The sequence below is a fragment of the Girardinichthys multiradiatus genome, chromosome 13 (genome assembly GCF_021462225.1).
Source record: "Girardinichthys multiradiatus isolate DD_20200921_A chromosome 13, DD_fGirMul_XY1, whole genome shotgun sequence".
Classification (NCBI taxonomy): Eukaryota; Metazoa; Chordata; class Actinopteri; order Cyprinodontiformes; family Goodeidae; genus Girardinichthys; species Girardinichthys multiradiatus.
In genome coordinates, this window is record NC_061806.1 from 13,578,709 (window position 1) to 13,603,584 (window position 24,876).

A 24,876-nucleotide genomic window follows, 5' to 3' on the forward strand; every position below is an offset into this window, starting at 1 on the left:
GCTACTGCAGTTGAATCTTTTCTGTTGGTTTCAAACTATACAGCTTCATAATGTCTACGTCAAAGCCTCGCGTTTGGGTATAAGACCATCTCACTCAATGGTCGGTTTCAAGATGACGACCAGAACGGAGGTTTTGTAAGGAGCTCCAAAACTATAAACTGGACCACGATGTTAGGAATAACCTTTATTAATATGCTCATAGCTGTTTTTCCCTTTTAAACAATAGTGAAGTAAAGTATAAGTTCTAATGTTTCCCTTTTGTTAAAATAGGATAAGAATGCTCATAAACACACAGTACAAGGATAAATGGTCCAAGGATTGTCATAAATGACCTGAGGCTGGGGCACTGGGTTTCATGGTGGAGCAGCCGGTATAACTGGTTTGATTAGAAAGCTACAGCACACTTAGATTAAGGATGGACACCCGCTACTACACAACCTACCAGATAGACACCACAATGGTGACACATAGTCTACTGATAATCACTGAGGGAGGGCACATCCATTGCATTGGAGTGCCAGATATAAAACTACATGTGACCTTCTATCGAGGCTCTTCGTCATCCTCTAACAGACGGAGACGGTCCGAGACGGGAGCCTCAGCGCTGATCTCTGTAATCATTCCTCTGCCTTAACTTAGATTAAAGGAGCTAAAAGCTAGAAACTGGTTGAGTTCCTTTCGTTCCTTTAAGCGTCTTTAGATAGAGTGTGTTATTGCTTCTGGGGACCAAGGACTGGAGGAGCTCCGAGGCATCTGACTGCCAACAGGGTGCGGTAGCTCAGACAACGACATCAGAGGTGGCTAAACCAAATCTTGTTGTCACATTAATCAAGGTATCTCGCTCCCCCAAGATAAAAAGAGAAAGTTTGAACGGAAAACTGTTGATGTTAAAAGAAATTTCTCCCAGAGGAAAACCTAGTGACCATTAGCTTTTAGGCAACTTCGCCAGCTTAGCATTAATACAACGCTATGGTGAAAAGAAGAATGACAAATGTCAAAGAAGGAGATTTCTTTGTTGCAAGAAGGTGCCCTAGACTTTGAGGCTATCTTTACGCCACTGCCTGTTGCACCCTCAAAGAGTCCTGAGCCAAAAAAGCAGTGGTCAATTGATAACTTATTTGAAGGCTCTTCAAATGATGACATCTTGAAGGCTGTACTGGAACTATCTGGTCACTTCGCTGCTTTTGAGCAAAAGATATCCAAGAACACAGAGGTGATCACTAATGTCTGTGAGCACCTTAAGGCAGTGGAAATGCACATACGAAAGAATTAAAATAAAATAAAAGAGTTATTGAAGCAGATGGCTAAAATCCAGAAAAGAAAGGATGAGGCTGAGCGCTACAGTAGATGCTGGAAGCTGTGGTTGTATGGCAAACAGGAAACACGCAAGGAGAACATCAGAGCAGATATAATGAAACTCGTTGCTGCACTTGCACCTGAGGAGAAAGAAAAAATATGGGTTTCCTTATTGACACTACACAGGATTGGTGTACCGGAGGACAACTCCAGTCAACCTGTAATAATTCAGTTCACCATGCGATCTTTCAGAAACAAGATCTGGAAAATCTCTCGAGACAGCGGAGTACTTAAAGACCGGGAGTTGCTGCTTAACGAAGATATTACACCTGGCCACTGGTGGAGGAGGCCATGAAACAAGGAAAACGAGCTGGCTTCAGGGGCCACTGAAGGGAAAAAAGTGACTCATTAAGATGTAGGGTACCATCTATGCAACGATGGATGACAATGACAGTGTTTTAAGTTAAATTGCAGTTAAGGGCATGGTACTTATAGCTGAGGATGCAGATTTGTAAGTACTACTTTTTTACCTAATATTTTTGAGGTTGTTTTATAGGCATCAGCAAATGTTTAAGCCACCAAAATGATGCTGTCTTAATGTAAGATGTCTACGGGACATGAAAAGAAAAGCAGTATTTTTATTTTGCAGTAGTTGTAATACAGATATTGTTTTTCTGCAAAAGACTCAGTCGTCCAAAGACGATGAAAGGTTTTGGAAGTCACAGTGGGGAGATTCAATATTTCTTTTCCAAGGATCAAATCATTCAGCTGGCACTGCAATGTTGCTAAAAAGATTTTATGGAGATATCCTGGAGTCTGTTGTGTCAAATGAAGGGCATTGGATCATGCTAGTCATGAGGTTAGAGAATGTATAATTTATTATTGTTAATGTTTATGTGCCAAATTATACAAGTCAGGCAAAGAACTTAAACAATAATCTTCTGTAAGACAGAAAATTTAAGGAAAGTGTCTCTTTACTTGTTATTAACACGTCACATTAGCTCTAATGTCAGATGGGTGTTGGATTTAATTGATTACTCAAGTTTTAAAGATACCAATGCGTTGATGATTTTCCTTGACTTTTATAAGTCTTTTGAACCAATTGAGCATTCCTTTATTATACAAACACTACAAATTCTAGGTTTTGAAGAGTCATTTATTAAGATTAATAAAATGATTTATAATTATATAAACAGCTCAATTATTTTGTATCCCAGAATGTCTGGAAGGTTTCTCATATTGAGAGGTGTGCGAAATTGCTGCCCTGTTTCTTGCTTTCTATTTTTCATCATCGCTGAGCTTTTATTTTGTTTATCAACCCTAATATTCATGGTTTAACAATTTTTGATAAGAAAGTTAAGATGTCTCAGCGGCCAGATGACACGGTCTTGTTTCTTAGAGATAAATCACAAATACTAGATGTGCCAGAAGCAACTCAGAAATATTCAGAAGCGTCAGGTCTTAAACTAGACGTTGACAAAAACTAAATTTTATGCTTATATGAGACTGATGAATGCCAAATGTTTATTATTCTGGTCAAGCAAAGTTTTAAATATTTAGGGAAAACTATATAACTTTTTAGGCAACAATTAAACTTATAAATTAAGATTAGGAAAACTCCATTAATTTTGAACACTTTGCTGCAAAGGGATTATTCTGTTTTTGGTAGGGTGTTGCTGTCAAAAGCTGAAGGTGTATCGAGGTTTGTCTATCCTGCTCTTTCTCTTTAAGTTAATAATGCACTTTGTAAAGACAATTACAGTTTATTTGTAAACTTTGGAAGAAAAAACACCATCACCACCTAAACAAGGACAAACCTTGCCTAAAAAAAGCAAAGAGGGGCTTGGAACTTTTACATTTTATCCACTTACATTTATAAAATGGATTAAAAATGTTTGGAGGTGCCAGAATCTTTATGGATTTTTATTCCACACAATATATTTAAGATAGTAGGCAGGTTAAAATCGTTACTAAGTTGCAACTTCATTGTCTCTAAGTTGCCAGTAAAACTATCAACAGGCTTATTATGGAACAATGGTGATATTACTACTAACAACAATGGCTTATATAGTCTTTGTTGCAGTGCTATGTGATGATAGAGGTAAACTTAATTACTATGAAAACTTTCTGAAACCAAAGTGTTTTCCAATGAAATACAAAGAGTTTGTCTCTAATGTGAAAGCTATTCCCCTGGGGATGGTGGAGCTAACGAAAGCACATTTTAAATATCAAAAAGTTAGTTTGCAGAAGCCCTAGCTAAAGATTGGGGGAATTACATAATGCACATTAAATGCTCAAATCAGATCATAAGAATTCCTTCTGTTATCCTGGTGTTTTAGTTTTGTCTACACTTCTGTCCCTTAGTTTTAGTATTTCCTTCTTCCCTCGTCCGTAGGTCCCTTTTGTTATTGTTTACTCATATGTTTATTCCTTAGAATTGTTTCTCCCTCGGGTTTATTATTGTTAGTACAGTTCTCTTTGTCTATTCCTTATGGTTGTTTCCCTTCTTTGGTTTTATTTAGCTTTAATTTCTTGCTTGGTATTCTTGTGCGTGTTTACTTTTAGTTTTTTCCATGTCCTTAGATTAAGTTCTTTCTAGAGTTACTATTTATGTTAGCTTATGTTCTGTTTAGTTTCTTGTTCCCTGCTTTGCCCAGTTAGTGTTTCCCTTCAGATCTGTTTCCCTGAGCTTGTTGTTTAGCTTAGTCTCTCCTCATGTTTTCCGTATCTCGGTTTCCCCATAGCCATAGTAACCTATTCCCTTCAGTTCCCTACACCTGGTCATCACACCTGTCAGTACTCACCCTGATTACCTGCCTCTCCTTCCCATTGTCTCACTATTCACTTCCCTCTGTATAAAAGCTCACCGGTTTCACTAGTTCCCCTTTGCCGCGTCCTGCTATGTTCCTGGTATGTTCCTGAGTCCATGCCTGTCTAGTTTCTGTTCAGCTCCCAGTAAGTCTTGTACATCCTGTCTGTCTTGACTCGTTTCTCTGGACTCGATTGTCAACTCTGCTCATCAAAAAAAAAATTACTCTAATTATTAAAAAAAGAAAAAAGAAAACATCTTAGACACACGCCACGTAGCGAATCAGGAGTTGGAATTACAAACTTTGCAAGCATTGATGGACAGAGTTTTTCAGGTTAATATTTTATGACCAGTTAACCTTCTGAATGTTTTCAATGTTTTGAACTTTAGCCCATATTAGTAATAATGCGCTAATATCAGTTTACTGCTCAGAAACCGGACCCATTCTGGCCTCCACTGCCTTGGCAGCGCCAGTTTCAGGCATCGCTTAGTCAGCACCTTGACCCAGCGGTCCAAACTGATTAGGCTCAGGCCCGCTGGGCTCCACAATGCCTCACTCAACCACCGGTGACGAGGGGGGTGAGAAATCCTTTACCCATGTGGTATTTCATGTACACAAACACAGTTACAACATCAGGTCTTAGTAGTAGTACATGTAAAGTGGCACATGTGTGACTGACTACATATTACATGAAAAATAAAAACTGCTTAAAACAGTCATGGAAAGAAAGTTTTACATTGTTGATGCGGGTAGCAGCCATCTTGAATGCGGATGTTGGGTATGGTCCTATTGCTCCAACCCTTCGTCTTTAGGATGTGTTGCAGTTGAAATTTCCTATCATTTGTACTTGGAAGTGGGACATTTAGATGAATTATAACTAGAATGCACCATTACATTCACAGTTTTGCTCCAATTGGTCCAAAACAAACTTTGCAAAACAAATTTACACACCTGTATTAACATCTAAGTTGACTTTTTGATGACAGTGAGAAGGACACTTATGATTCAAGAGTATAGTAAAGCTTATTTAATCAATAAAGAATCACATAACAGATATATGAAGCCAGCCTGTGATTAAAGACAGTCATTGTACAGCATCAGTCCTCTCTATGAAACAATGATTTTGATGCTCTGTAATATTCATTGCTCCATGTCTTAAACTTAATCATTTTCAGAATTTCTTTGAGCTTCCGTTCAGTATATGTTCTGGCCTCTGTGTTCTTTGTGAATGTGTTAGATGTTGGTTTAACGTTTTCATGTTTTAACAAGTTGCTCAGACTCTCAACTTCAGCACAGTGACCGTAGTCACTCTCTTTGTGATATTTTTCTTCCGGAACTGGGCTCAAGCTGAAAAGATTTCCGCATGCTTTGCAAGGCTGCATTTCAGACCCAGACTTGATGCTATATGCTGTGCATGTGACGCCTTCTGGTAGTTTGATGGTTCCATCAAAATAATCCTTCTTCGTATTCTCAGGATAGTAGGTCATCACTGCATCAGCTACATATTCATCCCAGTATGAGCTCAAACAGGAGGCAGCAATCATAATTCTGCCAGCATTGGGACCAGTGGTGGACATAGAAACTCCGTAGTGCCTCACTGAATCTGTGTTGTTTGCACGAGAGACGCAGAGCGTGGAGGAGAACAGCACTTTCTTATTTTTGTATTTATTTCTTTTTTTAGGAGCATTTTTCATCAACACAAGGGTGATTTCTTGCAGTCTCGTTCTTATTGCATCTTCATTCTCTCGTCCCTCCAGGTTAACAACCTAAGATGAAACAAAAATAATGAAAAGCAAAAGCTAAATTTTGAAGCCAACACCGTACTTTCCATTACACACAGGCAGCCACTTTACTGATTGGCTGAATTTTGAAACAGTTGGTTGCATTGGATTTTTTATTTAGGAATATCAAAGTAAAGGGGCCTGAGTACAAACCTTTTAGCATTTTTTTGTGTAAAATGTCAATTCATGTCATTTTTATTCTACTTCACAATTATTCACTAGTGGGTGTCAGTCTGTGCCATTAACGTTTGTGGTCATAAGATCACAAAATGGGAAAAGGTTTAGAGGTGTGAATACTTTGGCTAGACTTTACCAAATAAAAATATCTCACCATGTCCAGCAGACATGAAAAGGTAGCTGAGCCTAGGTAGCTGAGAAAAATAAAGTCTGAAAGGCTCCGGATGGTCTTTCATTAAGCCCCTAAGTAAGTCCTCATCATCATCCAAAAGTTCTCTGGGAGAAAATGCTGGTCTATTAATCTCCCCCAAAAAGAAGATGCTATGAAAAATCTAGAAAGTAAAAACATACACAAAGAGATGTTTTTCTACAAGCATAAGAACCATGAAGTGAATGAGAATGTGAAGCATTACAGGTTCTTCTCAAAATATTAGCATATTGTGATAAAGTTCATTATTTTCTATAATGTCATGATGAAAATTTAACATTCATATATTTTAGATTCATTGAACACTAACTGAAATATTTCAGGTCTTTTATTGTCTTAATACGGATGATTTTGGCATACAGCTCATGAAAACCCAAAATTCCTATCTCACAAAATTAGCATATCATTAAAAGGGTCTCTAAACGAGCTATGAACCTAATCATCTGAATCAACGAGTTAACTCTAAACACCTGCAAAAGATTCCTGAGGCCTTTAAAACTCCCAGCCTGGTTCATCACTCAAAACCCCAATCATGGGTAAGACTGCCGACCTGACTGCTGTCCAGAAGGCCACTATTGACACCCTCAAGCAAGAGGGTAAGACACAGAAAGAAATTTCTGAACGAATAGGCTGTTCCCAGAGTGCTGTATCAAGGCACCTCAGTGGGAAGTCTGTGGGAAGGAAAAAGTGTGTCAGAAAATGCTGCACAACGAGAAGAGGTGACCGGACCCTGAGGAAGATTGTGGAGAAGGGCCGATTCCAGACCTTGGGGGACCTGCGGAAGCAGTGGACTGAGTCTGGAGTAGAAACATCCAGAGCCACCGTGCACAGGCGTGTGCAGGAAATGGGCTACAGGTGCCGCATTTCCCAGGTCAAGCCACTTTTGAACCGGAAACAGCGGCAGAAGCGCCTGACCTGGGCTACAGAGAAGCAGCACTGGACTGTTGCTCAGTGGTCCAAAGTACTTTTTTTGGATGAGAGCAAATTCTGCATGTCATTCGGAAATCAAGGTGCCAGAGTCTGGAGGAAGACTGGGGAGAAGGAAATGCCAGAAGTCCAGTGTCAAGTACCCACAGTCAGTGATGGTCTGGGGTGCCGTGTCAGCTGCTGGTGTTGGTCCACTGTGTTTTATCAAGGGCAGGGTCAATGCAGCTAGCTATCAGGAGATTTTGGAGCACTTCATGCTTCCATCTGCTGAAAAGCTTTATGGAGATTAATATTTCATTTTTCAGCACGACCTGACACCTGCTCACAGTGCCAAAACCACTGGTAAATGGTTTACTGACCATGGTATCACTGTGCTCAATTGGCCTGTCAACTCTCCTGACCTGTACCCCATAGAGAATCTGTGGGATATTGTGAAGAGAACGTTGAGAGACTCAAGACCCAACACTCTGGATGAGCTAAAGGCCGCTATCGAAGCATCCTGGGCCTCCATAAGACCTCAGCAGTGTCACAGGCTGATTGCCTCCATGCCACGCCGCACTGAAGCAGTCATTTCTGCAAAAGATTTCCGACCAAGTATTGAGTGCATAACTGTACATGATTATTTGAAGGTTGACGTTTTTTGTATTAAAAACACTTTTCTTTTATTGGTCGGATGAAATATGCTAATTTTGTGAGATAGGAATTTTGGGTTTTCATGAGCTGTATGCCAAAATCATCCATATTAAGACAATAAAAGACCTGAAATATTTCAGTTAGTGTGCAATGAATCTAAAATATAGGAATGTTAAATTTTCATCATGACATTATGGAAAATAATGAACTTTATCACAATATGCTAATATTTTGAGAAGGACTTGTATATTAGAATCATACACACCTCATCCACCAATTCAGAAGTGTCTTCTTGAGTGCGTGTAGTCATTTCCATCATTTTTTTAATAAGTAGGAAAGCATTTCTTCTGAAAACCTGACTGTTGTCCAGAAAATCTTCTCTGAATTAATAATAAAAAGAACATATTTAAGGAAAATTAAACATCAGACATCAACATAATCTTTTTTGTTTCTATAAACTGACTTACGTGTTCTGCTCAGTAGCCTGTAAATATGAAACATAATACATTATAAAAGTGCACATTTATTGATGATTACTACGATTAGAAATGTATTAAAGCCTACAAAGATATATTATAGATAATCCTAAAGGTAATGACAAAGATAACATACAAGTTGCCACTCACCATAGCTTCTGGGTAAATGAAACTGACAGAAACACTAAGCCCGTTCCCTTGACTCAACTAACTTGGTTTCCTTTGTTTGACGTTAACTCAAACTGTGATCGTACACCCAACCCATAATTAGCAAGAACCACGAAAGCTTTAGCACAGCAGGAAGTATTTGGTCAAAGTTGAGCAAGGTGTGGCAGCTGTACAGAAAACAAAAAGCACAGCATAACCTGCTCTGTTAGACTATTTAGAGGACAATACAGCACAAGGTAAAACACATAGTGGAAAAACAAAATGGTGCATTAATCTTGTGGTGCAGTCATCATAAATATGTTAATCTTGGGCTTCTAATGATTTCATTATGAACTGTTCAGAATCCAGGGTTGAATGATTCTAACTGCAATGATGTTTAAAAGCAAGAATTTGGTGAACAAGTTTGAGTTTATCAGAATATTTTTTCAAATCCACATGGGGTCACGATTATACCCACAGGATCAAAGAAATCTTTTATATTTAGGGCTCATGGTTCGAGAATGACAACTTGTGAAGACCTATTGATTTCTTCCTACCCATAATGATTGCTTTTCACCAATGAAATCCCTTTTGGGATTTGTTTAACAGCGCCCTTTAGACTGACCAATATTTAGAACATTAGGTACGTTTCTGTAATTCAGTGAAGATTTAAAAAGGAGAGCTGTAGATTTACACAAGTTGTAAAAAAGCCTTTCAGGGTCATTTCTAAACTACTGCAGATTCAAAGATCAAATTGTTGTACTTAAGTAAATTGTTATTTGATGTATTGCCAAGATTTAAGGGATATCCTCACATGAAAAGGAAATTGGTTAGGATGTTTGGAAACAACCTTGTAACCCTTCGGCTCGAGCCTGTCATGACCTGGAAACTGTGGTAACACCAGTGTCCACAGGGAAGCCAGTTCTACATTCAATTCAAAAATATTTTATTAATCCCAAAGGAAAGTTAAATGTTGTAGTTCATATATTAAACAGGTTTCCTTAAAGAGCCGTTGTAGATGCTGATGGCTGTGGGCAGGAAGGATCTCCTGTAGCGGTCTGTCTTACAGCCGATCTGAAGAAACCTCTGACTGAAGAAACACTTGTTGTAGGACATTCGGATGAAGAGGATGCTCAGAGTTCTCCATAATGTTCTTCATTTTATGAAGAATCCTTCTTTGCACAAATATCTCCAGAGGTTCCAGAGGAGTCCCCAGAACAGAGCCAGCCTTCTTTATCAGCTTGCTGAACTTTTTCTAAATCCCTGGCTCTAATGCTGCTATCCCAGCAGATGATGGAATGAAAAGATCACACTCTCCACAATAGACTTATAGAAGATATGCAGCATCTTGCTGCAAACCTCAAAGGTCCTAAGCTTCCTCAAGAAGTACAGTCTGATCTGTCTTGTCTTGTAGGCGGCTTCAAAGTTGCATCTCCACACCAGTCTGTTGTCCAGGTGAACACCGAGGTATTACTACTCCTCCATCACCTCCACTTCTTCTCCCATGATGAGAACATTAAAATGAACCGAGAGAGTACGATCAAGAAATAGGCCCTGCTCCAAAATCGACACCGTTACGGTCGACTGAAATTTGCAGCTGCCAACATGGACAAGACAAAGGTCCTCTGAAGATTTATAAGATCAGACAATGATAGAGCTATTTGGCCACACAGAGAGACTGTGGTAGCAGCATCATGCTGAGCACAACAGATGTACTGATATCTCCATCTAATATTAATATTATTGTTATGGCAGATAACTGATTATTTTCCTATTTTAGATTGGTAAAATAATTACCAATAGAGTAATGACTAGTTGCATTATTCGATTGGTCATGGTTTGTAATCATTTATATCAATTCCCTTGGTCCTTCATGTGTATATAGTTCATTGTTTATTTCTTATTCTTTCATTTTACTCAGTAGTTTTAGTTGGATTGTTCTAGAATAGTAAAGGCTTTGTCAATACAAATATGTTTGATTTTGAGATAAATTATGTTTGTTAATAAATTCTTGTATTTGAAGAAATTGTGTGACTTTATTCCATGTGTGTGCAGAGTTTTGCAGTTCAGTAAGGCCAGAGCTTGTTTCACCCTTTTCTTTGTTGTCCTAATACCACCACCATATTGAGCTGGTATTCACAGGGCAACACTTAACAGACCAAGTTATTAAACTAAATAATATAATCATAATAACTAAAATATAAGTCAGTCTTTATTGGCAATTTAGCTTTGTTGGGTGAAGCAATTCTTTCTTTTTTTTAAATATTTTTTCAGTAGTAGAGGCTTTTATTTTTTATTTTTGGACAGTAGGCAGACAGGAAAGAGGGGCAGACATTCGGCAAAGGTCACAAGGTTCGGGACTCAAACCCAGGACAGCCTCTGTATATGGTCACACGCTTAACCCCTACACCACCAGCGCCACGCTGAAGCAATTCTCTGTGTCTGGAGTGTATTTCACTAAAACTAAGAAGGGATTAAGCCAGTACTTCCATGATATCATGGCTCAACCTATCCTATCTGTAAATCTATTTCACAAAAACAAATATATCGGTTACCATGGTGACTTATTCTGGGTAGCTAGCCTGGTTAGGAGGCGGGTTAACAGCCAGGCCTACTTAATGCTGAAGTGTGTTTACATTCTGTCAGAGGTCACCTTGTTTAGCATCTACTTTTACAGTCAACTAAAACATCTGAGTCAGGTCTTCATGCAGTCGGATTCACCATTTGCTGTGTGCATTATCTATCATTAAAGTAGCATCAGTCCTCAAACTGAGATTTCTCACTTTCATAAATGATTCGGTGTCTTCATATTGACTCTACATTGCAATGCTAATTCTTGGGGTCACAGAAGGATGTGAGATGTCTTAAACAGGATGATATACAGGGAACTATGCTGTGAAACTCGGCTCCTCCTCCCACACCCAGCATGTCTCACAACAACAAGCATTAAAAGTGAAATACAACTTTTTCTAATACTAAGAGTGCCTCTGATATGAAGATAGAATGCTTCATCTTTACAAATTTCTGGGCCAGAAGTAGATTCAGATATTTTTAATAGCAGAAGGTATCTGGAGCGGCTGAATAATGACAGCATTTACTGATCTGGAAGGCGATCTGGTTGCAATAAAATCAAATAATAAAATAATTGGACTCATCTTTGATTTGAACAACTGTTAATATTATGAATCAATGTTCACACAACTAATACCAATGAAGCAGAAGCACATTAAATTAAAAATCTGGGACAATAATGCAGACCAGTAATGTTGAGGAACATTATGCTGGGAAAGGAAACTAAAGAAAGATTGATGACAAGTTCCAACATTTTAATGTAGAAGATTAGATCTTTATAACAAGATAATTTGTTAAAATGTTAAGTACTTTACAGTGTGAGTTTTAACTGGAAAGACCAATTTTCAACCTCTCACATGATGCTATATTACAGTTTTTCAACATCAGCGTTAATCTGCAATTCATTTTATTTAAACAGGTTAATTCCATAGAAATAACATATCTCTTCTACAGGGGAGACCTGGCCAAGCATGGCGCAGCATGGTTACATTACTAAAAACAATAAAGAAATTAAATTTACATAAAAACCTTTTAAACTCATTCAGTGTAATTAGTTTGTAGTTGATTCAACGTATCGGGAGCTGAAAACCAGAATGATTTCTTGTCTACATCAGTTTGAACTTTGGGAACAACTGCAGAACATCCAATGAACAGGTCCATTTGCCTTTGTTAAAAGACAAAACAGGTAAGATGGGGTTGATGCCTAAAATGATTTGTAAACCAATAAATACCTGACTGAGACAATGGGTATACAGGCACATCCAGTTAACTTTAGCATATAGTGTACAGTGATGAGTAAGGCAGCCAGACTTGGAAATGAATCTCAGCGAATCGCCCAGCCAGAGACAGTGAACAGAAGGAATTGGAATTAATTCTCAGTGAACAGAAGCACTCATATTGAGCACATCATCATTGTCAATAACAGGTAAAAACTTGTTTCCACCAATTGCTGTTTACAGTAATAATAATGATAAAAAAACAAGATCTGTTTGTGTAAGAAAACCCCAATAAAAGTTGCATTTTGGTTAAACACTGAACATGTTCCTTAAAAGTCAAGCGATCATGAATAATAATTTTTAAAAAGTCAGATATTTAGCATGAGATACAAATTCAATTTCTCATTTTTCAGTGGTGATCTTGCAGATTGGAAGAAAAACCATGCATTTAGTTTAATCTGCATTTAGGATAACCTGCAAACTACAAGTTGTTCTTGTATTGTATTGAAAAATAATGGACCCTGCAAAGAATCTTGAGAGACACCCTTTTTAACATGTACAAACTCTTGATGTATATATACAAACATCACAGACAGGAACAAAATGGCTCAAGGTGCTCTGGTTTTTTTAACCCCTGGAGCAAAATATGATCACGTTCCACCTCTCTGCAACTGAGTCAGGTTGCTGTCAGGGAGGAAGCTGCCGTACTGCTGATGACACCTGCAGGGAGGACAACAGAGAATGATTACTATGTTGGTTTAACACAGCCCTATTATGTTTTCCACTGCTATTCATGAATCCAACTGCAAACAGAAGTTAATGTCTGTAGGAAGATCCAGTACCATCTAAAGTTTCATTAGGTCTAAACAGTCAGTCATATTTATAGATGCAACACACAGAGCTTGCACATCTTAATGGAAATTTTTTGATTTTTTTAACTTAAAGCAATTTGTCAAATAAAATGCAAACGCAATTTAGTCAAAGGTGAATGAAAAATGCACATGGAATAACTAAGCACATATTGCACAAACAAAAAATTTATTTATTTTAGAAATAACAAATCTATTTCTTATCATCAACAAGCTCCACCAACAAATAAAGGACATCAAACTACAGCTGCCATCATCCTGTTGATCTTGACGAATTTTTCAAAGTATTATTCTGTTTGGTATCACTGCCAAGGTTCTGTAACCAGTATAGAAAACAGTGGGGGTTATTGCATGAATGGTGCCCTCAATAACATAGCCCATAAAGCACAAATCAGATACTTCTTCTCACATTTTGGCCCAATAACTTATCAGAATCATTAGGAACTAAAACAATTCAGATTTGTTTGGAGGTAGGTCTTGTATGGAGGTAAATCTGGAGCACAATGATTTGTGCATTGTAACGATGAGTTTGAAGTCACACAGAGAAACACTTGGCTATAGGAGTTTTGTAATTGCAGATTTTCTTTCTGTCTTTTACAGTTACAAAACAAGTTTCAGCTTTGTATTCTGTGAATTACACATCAAAAACCTCTTACATTCACAGTTTTGATCCAGTTGATTCAAAAGAAATGGTGCACAGATGTTCCTCAATAATTCTTCATATTTTTGACATTAATTCATATGCATATATCACCTGTCAGCAATTTACTGCGATTGTGTCATGATTTGTGGGTGTTTTTGGTTTATTATTATTATTAATATTATTATTGATAGATTTTGAATAATGCCTCTGGTCATGCTTTAGTTTTTTTCTTCTTGTTCATGTTTTGTCAAGTTAGGTTTTTTGGATCTGGTTATGCTTTAGTTTCATGTTTTTCTAGTCATATTTCTATTAGTTTGTGTCCTTGAATTTCCGTTCTGCTCTAGCCACGTTTTGTTTTCTCCTGTCAATCAATTTTATTCAGTTCACCTGCACCTAGCTAATCTGTCTTCTTGCTTCACCTGGTTCACGCTCCATAAATACACACCTGTTCTGTTACTCATCGCGGAAAAATTTTCAGATCATGTCACCTTGTTTTTCGTATCATGCTTTGCCTGTCTTGCTTACCCGTTTGTTGTTTTGTTCCTGCCTCCTCTTTTGAGTGAGCTTTTGTTTTTTTTAAAAGATTAAATCTTTTTGTCTACCATCATGCTGCCTGCTTGTCTGCATTCTGGGGTCCTCCGTTGCACTCACACTGACAGATTGTCTTCTTACATAAAGAGGTTTGATTTGGCAGAATGACCAAAACAAAACCTAGAAAAAAGGGTGGAGAAAATGAACTGCACAGAGGAGTGGAGCCTGCTGTTGGCACAGCTGGTGGAGGAGAATAAAGGAGTGTTGAAAGTATTTGGTTCCAGGAGCACGGTGCCAATAAAATGGGCAGTTCCGAGCAGATCAATGCATCGTTCCCTCTGGTTTCAGAACCAGCTTGGATTATGAACAGCGCCGGTTTCTGCTGCTGGTCAGAAGCTACAGAGGAGATAACAACAAACCAGCTAACTTCTCCACAGACAGGTGGATGTTGGAGATGACCATTAGGCTTAGACTGCTGACATCGTGTACAAACAGTAAGTACCTCTTCACCTCATTCACATCTTCCTTCTATGTTTAGATTATTGTACTATTGTCTAGAGTTTGTATTTATGTGCATATACCGTATTTTCCACACTATAAGGCGCACTTAAAAACCTTTAATTTTTTCAAAAAATGACAGTGCGCCTTGTAATCCGGAGCACCTTATATATGGATCAATTGGTTAATTGGTTGATCCATACTGGTTGTACACGGCGCTCTGTCAAAATGTTTCAGTACGACTGGTAAACTACAAAGCCGCACCGCTTGCAGCATTACGGCTACCGTAGTCAGGGGCGTCGCCGAATTAATAGCGGTAAACACTTGTACTGTGCTTACTCTTAGTTCAACACCACTTGTGTGTGTATAACGTTTGAATGTACTGTTGCAGGAATTGCCTGAACTATATGTGATTAGAAGCTCAGTGTGTGGGGTGTATGTTTCGTGTGTGTGTATGGAAGATGTTGACATTACTCCTCCAGACAGAGGTGGCGCTGTGTGCTGCCGTAGCTGAGAATCAAGAGTGAAGGAGTGACGTCGGTATTATTGTGTGTGTGGGGTGGGTAGAGACGGCGACCGGAGCAGCGGTGTATGAGTCTGTAAGCCCTGTGTTTTTACGTGCTGCAAAGTCATTAAAAAGAACCCCGAATCTCGTCAACAACTCAGTGTTTTGATGCTGTTTCTTCATGCTCAACTCAGCAACGTATGAGTGAGGGAGTTAACCCCGAGGAAACTAGTAACTTCGGCCCTAGAGAAAGCGTCTCCCCTGTGTCATCTGACTACAGTCAGGGGACAGAAACAGGAAAGGTTAACAGTACTAACGTTTGATTTAGTGCATCAAACTGTTTCTTTTACGTGTTTACTGAATCAGGGAAAAGTTCCCTTTCACGTTTTAACTAACGTTTGATTTCAACTTCAACTTCATAGACTCCAATGCATTCCTAACGTGCGGTTGGCTCTATTCAATAGAATTCTATGTAGAGGAGACCTTACCATGAGAGTGAATGGAGTTATCAGAACGCTGGTTTGTAGTGTATTAATAAAGTTTGACTGACTGACTTTGTTGACATTCTCTTTAGCACAGCTCCATCTAGTGGATGCATAACGCAACCCCAGTCAAACGTTTGACTGCAGTAGCTTCTATTCTATTCGCCTTATAATCCGGTGCGCCCTATATATGAAAAAAGTTCTAAAATAGGCCATTCATTGAAGGTGCGCTTTATAATCCGGTGCGCCTTATAGTGCGGAAAATACGGTATATATATATATATTTTTAGAGTTTTTCCAATTTTTTCCAAATTAATTTTTTGAAAGCATTTTACAATCTGCAAATATTTAAATTATCCTGTACTAAATTGTTTACAATTTGTCACTTTTTAATTATGGTTATTTATTGCTTCTATTATTTATTTATCCTTCCTGATATTACCAAAGGTGCATCTTTAATCTGTCCTGCCACTGAAACTATTTACTTTCCCCCTAGGGGCATGACAAAGTTAATCTTATCTCTATATTAATAATGGTATTATTGTTATACAAGTTTAAGTACTCATTTCGTCGACTGTTTAGAAGGTGGATGTCAGGGGGGGCTTGGCTGGAGGGCTAAGGACACTGGTTTGGACAGGCTTGATCTGGAAAACATGAAAGGTCGGGTGAATGCGCATAGAAGTGGGTAGGCGTAGGCGAACAGCCGTGGGACTGATAACAGAGTCAATAACATAGGGTCCAATAAAACGAGGAGCCAGTTTCTTAGATAAGGATTTCAAGGGTTCATCATGGGCAAACAACCATACCTTTTGGCCAGGTACCCTACGACAGTCAACGTAGCAGCGATTCTGTTCGTTAGAGCGCTGCAGGGCAGCAACAGTGTTGGTCCAGATCTTTTGACAGCGACAGATATGGTGCTGAACAGAGGTTACAGATATTTATTTTTCATCTGCAGGAAACAGTGGGGGTTGGTAACCTAAGGACACCTCAAATGGGGACAGTCCAGTGGTTGCGGAAACATGAGAATTGTGAGCATATTCGATCCATGGCGGATACTCACTCCAAGTGGTGGGGTTGGTTGTGGTTTGACATCGGAGCATGGATTCCAATTCTTGATTCATTCTTTCGGTTTGTCCATTGGTCTGAGGATGATAGCCAGAGGAGAGAGAGACTTTAGCATTTAATGCATAACAAAATACCTTTGAGGTGAATTGTTGGCCACGATCAGAGAGGATTTCCTGTGGGATGCCATGGAGATGAAACACATGTCGGACCAGTAACTGAGCCATCTGAAACGCAGAAGGAAGTTTCTTTAGAGCAACTAGATGACATGATTTGGAGAATCGATCCACCAACGTCAGAATGGTTGTCATGCCACGTGAGGGTGGCAGACCCATAACAAAGTCCAAGGCAATATGAGACCAGGGTCATTTGGGTATGGTAGAGGTTGAAGTAAGTCCAGCAGGGGGCCGGTGAGTAGGTTTGCTCCGGGCGCAGATTGTGCAGGCTCCAACAAATCCTTTAACGTCATTATGCAGTGTTGGCTACCAAAACCGATGAGTGATCAAGGCGGTGGTATGGGAGGAACCAGGATGTGCAGAGAACTTAGAGGAGTGAAACCATTGTATCAGACGGGAGCAGACAGACAGGGGAACATAGGTCCTGTTAGGGGGACAGTTGCTTGGACTAGGGTCTGTAAGAGTAGCCTGTGTAATGAGATTATCGATCTCCCAGGTAACGGAGCCGATCATGCAGTTGGTTGGTAAATGGGAACAGGCCCCTCACTGGTTACATCAGGAGAATACTGACAGGACAGGGCGTAAGGTTTGACGTTTTTAGTTCCAGGATGGTAAGAAATGGTTAGGTTAAATCGTGAGAAGAATAATGACCAACAGGATTGACGTGGATTTAGCCATTTAGCTGACTGGAGATATAGGTTCTTGTGATCAGTCCAGACCAGTACTGGGTGTTCTGTGCCCTGCAGCCAGTGACGCCACTCCTCCAAGGCGAGTTTGTTGGCCAGGAGTTCACGATCCCCAACATCATAATTTTTCTTGGGAGGTGATAGACTGCGGGAATAGAAAGCACATGGATGGAGTTTATTATCTTCACACGAACACTGAGACAACACAGCACCAACTCTAGAATCAGAGGCGTCCACTTCCAGGATGAACTGTTTAGATGGATCGGGCTGGAGAAGGATGGGTGCCACAGTGAATCTCTCTTTCAGAGCCACAAAGGCAGAGTTAGCTTCAGGAGTCCAGGAAAAGGCAACCTTGGTAAAAGTGAGACTAGTGAGTGCTTTGTCAGAAACTCCAGAAGACTCAGGTGGAGGCCTCAACAATCTCCTGGATCAAAGACTACCTGACAAACAGACCACAGTTTGTGAGACTGAAGGGTTGTGAGTCTAACCAGGTAGTCAGCACCACAGGGGACTGTACTCTCACCATTCCTTTTCACTCTGTACACCTCAGACTTCCAGTACAAGACAGACTCCTGTCATCTGCAGAAATACTCGGATGATTCAGCAGTCGTGGGGTGGATCAGAGATGGACAAGAAGCTGAGTACAGGAAGGTGGTGGACCGCTTTGTGGCATGGTGTGGAAACAATCATCTCCTTTTGAACGTGACTAAAACAAAGGAGATGATTGTAGATTTTAAGAGAAACAGGAATAAGTCAAAAACTATTTCTATCATGGGAGAAGAAGTGGAGGTGGTGGAGGAGTATAAATACCTCGGTGTTCACCTGGACAACAGTCTAGAGTGGAGATGCAACTGTGAAGCCATCTACAAGAAGGGACAGAGCAGACTGTACTTCTTGAGGAAGCTTAGGTCCTTTGGTGTTTGCAGCAAGATGCTGCATATCTTCTATAAGTCTGTTGTGGAAAGTGTGATCTCTTCTACCATCATCTGCTGGGGAAGCAGCATCAGAGCCAGGGACTTAAAAAAGCTCAACAAGCTAATAAAAAAGGCTGGCTCTGTTCTGGGGACTCCTCTGGAACCTCTGGAGATCATTGTGGAAAGAAGGATTCTTCATAAAATGAAGAACATTATGGAGAACCCTGAGCATCCTCTTCATGAGACTGTCCTACAACAACAGTGTCTTCAGTCAGAGGCTTCTTCAGATCTGCTGTAAGACGGAACGCTACAGGAGATCCTTCCTGCCCACAGCCATCAGCATCTACAACAGCTCTTTGAGGAAACCTTCATGAGCTACAACATTTAATTTCCCTTTGGGATTAATAAAGTATTTTTGAATTGGATGGGAGTGGAGCACCTGGAAGCAGGTCAATAGCACAGTAGTAAGGACGGTGAGGTGGCAGAGAAAGGGCCTGCTTTTTACCAATCACCTGGCATAGATCATGATACTCAGGTGGAACCTCGGAAAGGTCAGTGGAGTCAGTCTCCTCAGGCGATGTTGGTGTATTGGTTGGGGGAACAGCGGACTGTAAGCAAGTAGAAAGGCAGAATGAAGACCAGGAGAGACTAGACTTAGTCCAATCGAGGTGGGGATTATGGAGACTCAGCCAACTGAACCCCAAAACAATTGAGGAATGAGAGATAGGAAAGACACAAAAAGATAATATCTCCCGATGGTTACCTGAGAGCACAAGTTGCAATGGTTCAGTGGGATGTGTTATGCGAGGCAGTTCCTTCCCATCTAAGGCCTCGGTTCTGAGAGGTGTTGAGAGTTGTACAGTTCTGATCCCAAGTCTCTCCACTAGTGTACTGTCGATGAGGTCACGTTCACAACCAGAGTCGACAAGAGCAGTGTGTTCATGTGAAGAATGGGGCAGCAGGATCTTGGCAGGAATAATTAGATGGGGAAATGTAGGTATTGTGGTATGGTCCATCAGACTCCCCGTCCTCACTGACGGACCCGATCTTTTGGCCGAATCGGACATGAGGCTAGGTAATGTTCAGAGGAACCACAGTAATTAGCAGTTCGTCTCCTCTGTTTCTCCTCTGGAATGAGATGTGCGTGCCCCATCTGCATAGGTTCTATTTCGGAAGACTGGCCAGGAGTGGGTAAAATAGGGGTCTTCTTGTAAGTAGAGACAAACGTACTCCTGCCAGCCAAAGAACCTTCAGCACGTGTCCTCCACCTGTCCCTGAGCCGATTGTCTATTGTAGCAGCCAGGGCAATTAAATGGTTGAGAGTCTCAGGCTCATCAAGTGTGGCAAGTTCATCCTTTAAGGACTCGTTTAATGCTTGAAAAATGCAGTTTTTAATGCACTGGGGTTCCAGCCAGAAGCGCCTGCCAATGTGCGAAATTCAGTGGAAAACTCGGCTACTGTCCTGTGGCCCTGTTTCAGGTTCCATAATCGGCAGGATAAGCCCGTCCAATCAGTGGAAACAGAAAAAGTCAGTTGAAACTCATCAAAAAAGTCCTTATAAGAGCAACCAAAAAATGAAGGATACTGAAACCTGGCTTCAGTCCCCTCTAAAGCTTTTCCAGTGAGTAAGCCTAAGATGAAAGATATCTTTGCTTCTTCTACTGGGAAGGAATGAGGAGAACAGTTAAAAACCAGAAAACATTGCAAAAGAAATCCACCACAGTCAACCTCACCAGAGAACTTCTCCGGGATGGGGGAGGTGACGTCACAAAAGTAGTCGAGTGAGGAATGGATGGTGCAGCAGCGTCGCCTGGCGGAGTGGAGGAAGTAAAGACATTAGGCTGTTCATTTTGTAGAAACCTTTGCATTTGTCCAGCCATCTGTTCTAGACATTGATTAGAAAAAGTTAGTTGTTCATGTAATGATCTGAGCATGGTGTCATGCGACTGGACTAGCAGATTCTGGTCGGCAAGCTGTTTACGGAGTGGGTCTGCTGGGTCTTGTTGGGCTGAGTGTTCTGTCATAATTTTAGTAATTTGCTTGACCCACATGCAAACACACTCCAGAACCCAAAAAAGGTTAAAGGGTTTATTTTACAGGTTGAATAAAAGTGCAGATCCATTGGAAGAGGCTCAGGCTTCGCAGGTTCTCTGGAGATAATGGTTCAGATTAATTCAGTCTTTTCTTAGTAATAATGTTCCAGAAGATGCAAACAACTTGCTCACTTGAGTCGTGTGTTGTAAATACTCCAGAGGGGTTTACCGTTGAGAAATGGAGTCGTTAGTCCAAGGAAGTAATCCTACTAGAAGCGGTCCACAGTTGGTCACAATCCTCACCAAACCGATTGCTGGGAAATCCAGGAGCTCAGCCACAGTCAATGGAAGTGAGATCCAAAGGCACTTACGGTCAGGTTGCAAAGTAGTTTGTCCAGGTTCCAAAATATACAGAATCCACCCACACCTCTCAGGTACTAGCAGGAAGCAGAACAAACACAAGATGAGTCAAAAGCACAATAACACAGGCAAGAATTACTCAGGCCAGAGATTACCACATGGGCAAAGCACTCAGCCAACGAAGGACTGGTGGCAGGCTCCTAAATACTCCTCAGGTGGCACACAGCATCAGCCAGATCTGGAACACCTGTGGTGAGAACCTGCAGTGGCTCCAGGATGACCTCTAGTGGTGAAACACAGTAAGTCACAACAGTGGATCCCTGAGCGATGGAGGTGGAAGCGTTTTATTAATTCACTGTTATTCATTGTACGGAGAATATCTCTACTTTCTCTCGGTCTTTCTTTCCATCTCTGCACTAAAGGTCTTTCTCACAACTCTTAACATTTTCTCGCATTAGGAGCACTCTTAAGGCCTAAGGTGCTTCCTGAATAACTTTTATCTTACGGAGGAAAAATTCTAAGAAAAATCACAAAAACCCCTCTTGAACCTCATAATAAAGAATGAGGCGTCGTGTTTTTTTTTTATTCTGAAGTTGCGTTTGGATTTCTGTATTACAATATTAGCGACTAGCCTTCGAGTCATCCTCTGGGACAGGGGTAATCAGGATTTTAGCTCAGGATCAGCCTCCCATTCCTTTCTGTATATTTCTTTGTTTCTTCCACTTTCAGCATGACGCTGTCTTCCAACATCAGGTCAAATCTTAAAAGTAAAGGGCTTTAGGTAGCTTAGTTGAACTCTTAACCCCATTAGGGTCGTTTACAATCAGCATTAACCAATATAGTTTAAAAGTGACACTTGATTAACTGGTTGATGGTCAAGTTCGACAAATTCTCTATATTGAAAAATAACTGAACTAATGATACAAGTGCAAGGAGACATTTTACTGAAATGCGTAAGTTTCTACTTTTGCACACAATGACAACTATTTTGATATAATTTTCCTATAAATACTTTTCAAAAACCCACAAAATGTTGTGAAAAGCAGCCCACATTTTAGCAACCAGCCCAAGCTATTTTTGACAGCTGAACGTGTTCAGAAGAAGCCAAATCTGGCAACACTGGAAACCTTCTCCACACACAATATTGAACTAGAGTATTTGTGTTTACAATATTCCGCCACTCCCTGAAGTGGCGGAATATTATAAACACAAATACTCTAGTTCAATTAGTACATTGTACTACTAACAAGCTCCAAGTTTTAATTCAAACTTTTAGTGGGAAATTAGTACAGGTAGAGAATGACGGGACACTTTGGATAGTGGAAGGATGAATCCAAAAAGAGGAAATTCTTCTGATTTGCTGCAGTTCCCCACCTGTCATCGTGAGAAGTAAGATACTAGCAATGAGAAGAGAAAATATATTTGTCCACTTGACTGTTTCTATACATTTGTTTTCTGTATGATTTCAACATTTTTAGGTGGAAAGTGGGAGAGCCCTGTTTACATCTAAGACATAAGCAAGTTATGATGAATTACTGGGTAAGCCAGGGCATAAGGCGAAGTACCATCCGACAGTAGGAATACTACAGCCACGCTGGGAATATGAAAAGGCTAAAGTAGACTGCTTTGCTTGGGCAGCAAATAAATTTGCTAGGGAAATGGGACTACAGGGTAAGAGATATAGTGCTGCAGTGCTCTATTCAGTTACAGCTTTTTGGCTGTTTCCCAATGTTAGTGTAGATCTAAATATTCATAAAGAAGTGCAAATAATAAAGGTAATAGGAACTGTGTAGATTTTGTAAATGATAGAATTGACAATACATACATGTTCTTGTAATATTTACAGATGACTCAAAGGATTCAGATTCATGTAAAACAGGATTTGTTTACGTTATTCCTGAGTTGAACCTAACTCAGGTTCAACTTATGAAGCAAAAAACATCTGATCATTTGGATACTGTAACGTATACAGTGGAAATGTTAGCAATTCTGATGGCGTTACAATGGGTAGAGCAAATTAGAGTAGGAAGAGTCCTTATACAGTGATGTGAAACAGTGTTTGCTGATGCTCTATTATTTGTATGTTTGTCACTCTTAAATGTTTGAGATCATCAAACTAATTATATAAAAAAAATAATATTAGTCAAAATTAATGTAATTCAGCCACAATAGAGGATTTTTGAGCATGAGCAGATTTTTTAAGGTCATGCCAAAGCATCTCAATAGGATTCAGGTCAGGAATTTGACTAGGCCACTCCAAAGTCTTTATTTTGTTTTTCTTCAGCCATTTAGAGGTGGACTTGCTAGTGTGTTTTGGATCATTGTCCTGGTCCAGAACCCAAGTTCATTTCATTTGGCCAGACAGTCTCATTCAGGGGCCAGGACTCGAACCCTGAACAGCCGTGTCGAGGATTAAGGCCTCCGAAAATGGCTTGCGCGTTTAACCCCCTACACCACCAGCAGTGCGCCACTGCACTGTTCCTACTAATGCAAAAAGAGAGCACCCATAAACCCTATACCTAATACGGAAATGGAGAACAGGACTCCGTACAAGAACAATGGTATGTACAATGGTTTTTTTTTTTGCATATGTTCAGCATACGCGAACGGAAATGAGTAGTTAAACAATGTGTGTTTAGTGTGTTTTTGCAAACATATAAATAATGTTTATACATTTATACAGTATGTTCTTCATCTTCTCCGCTGTGCTTGTTGCTCCTATTGTCTGTTTTTGCGGTGCCCAAGTTGAACCAGAGTTCGTGCTCTGGAACCTCTTTTTATTGGTAAAAACACACATCACCTGTTTGAAATCACATTCGGGAACCGGAACAGGCTAAGAACTGCATTGTGGAAAAGGAATAAAATGGCAATTTTTCTTTATCTATTTTGAAACCAGTGAGTCCCAGACCTTGTAGGGCTGTGTCTATACTTATAAAATCTGGGGTTACAGTATGTAACCAACGTATTTTGTATAGGCTTTACCATTTAAGGCTATAGTTAATTGGTTAAAGGTGACGCAGAATGTGGTCTATGCCTCACTCAAAAGCCCAGCCCTCACACTCAGAAGTGCCCTGTGCCACTGAGCAGCAGAGAGGAGAATAATCTCTGTTTAGGGAAGAGGCTGAGATGTTAGATCTGTTGCTGTGAATAGTGACTACAAGGTCACAATATGTGACAGCCTGACAATGAGCAAAGCAGGTCAACAACTCGTCAGGTGGAGAAGGAAACCATTCAGCTGCTGAATCATGCATGGTGGCGCAGCGCAACAAAGCTTACGTGCAATGACCGCAACAGCAGAAGGAATGATTTCTGATTACCGGGAGGCTTGATGGAATTCAGCCGTAGTGTCAATAATAGAGGTCATGAACAGGGGCAGGGAGATAATTATGATCTCACCTTGTGTCTGCAAGCAAAAGGGTTCACCGTTACAAAAGCACAGTGAAACAATAATTATTCTGTCAGAACCTTGCGAGGACTGAATGAGACATGGAGAATGTGGAAACTTGACCGCTGGTAAAACCTAATAAATGAGCTCAGAGATGACCAGAAGGCTGCCGTGCAGATTTCCTCTGCTGTCAATTCTCCGTGCAGAGCTGTGGAGGATGAACTCTGAGCTTCTCTGTAGGATGCAGTCCAGAGGAAGTATAAGCATGTGAAATAGCCTCACATAACCTGTGTGAAAAGTGCTGAGCCAACATTGGCTGTCGTGCAGAGTTCTCTCTGTAATGCACAAACAGCGCAGTGTAGCCGTGCACACCACACAGCATGAGAGTGCGCACACTAGACAAAGAAGATGAGACATGGCCTTCTCCTCAGAGTTATGAGGAGGGGGATAGACAGTGTTCAGGGTTATCACTCTGGACCTGACTGAGCT

At 40.3% G+C, this 24,876-nt stretch overlaps 3 long non-coding RNA genes across 5 annotated transcripts in view; all 3 read right to left on the bottom strand.

Moving 5' to 3' along the window:
- Window positions 1–21,172, bottom strand: part of LOC124879370 — a 28,648-nt gene extending 7,476 nt beyond the window's left edge. The window contains exons 1-5 of one of the 3 annotated variants that reach the window (XR_007041021.1): window positions 20,872–21,104; window positions 20,343–20,419; window positions 16,832–16,913; window positions 16,578–16,688; window positions 11,877–12,963 (exon numbers count right to left, since the gene is read on the bottom strand). This is a non-coding gene — a long non-coding RNA (uncharacterized LOC124879370). Of the gene's footprint in view, window positions 1–11,876; window positions 12,964–16,577; window positions 16,689–16,831; window positions 16,914–20,342; window positions 20,420–20,871; window positions 21,105–21,157 lie in introns of those variants that run through there. The other 2 variants (XR_007041022.1, XR_007041020.1) reach the window with 2 other exon arrangements.
- LOC124879369 lies at window positions 5,111–8,634 on the bottom strand. Its single transcript, XR_007041019.1, has 5 exons — window positions 8,459–8,634; window positions 8,300–8,316; window positions 8,098–8,212; window positions 6,219–6,396; window positions 5,111–5,872 (listed from the first exon to the last, which is right to left on the bottom strand). It is a non-coding gene; the product is annotated as an uncharacterized LOC124879369 (long non-coding RNA).
- Window positions 16,924–20,321, bottom strand: LOC124879371. The gene is made up of 3 exons (XR_007041023.1): window positions 19,373–20,321; window positions 19,122–19,217; window positions 16,924–17,840 (listed from the first exon to the last, which is right to left on the bottom strand). It is a non-coding gene; the product is annotated as an uncharacterized LOC124879371 (long non-coding RNA).
- Window positions 21,173–24,876: the final 3,704 nt, after the last annotated feature.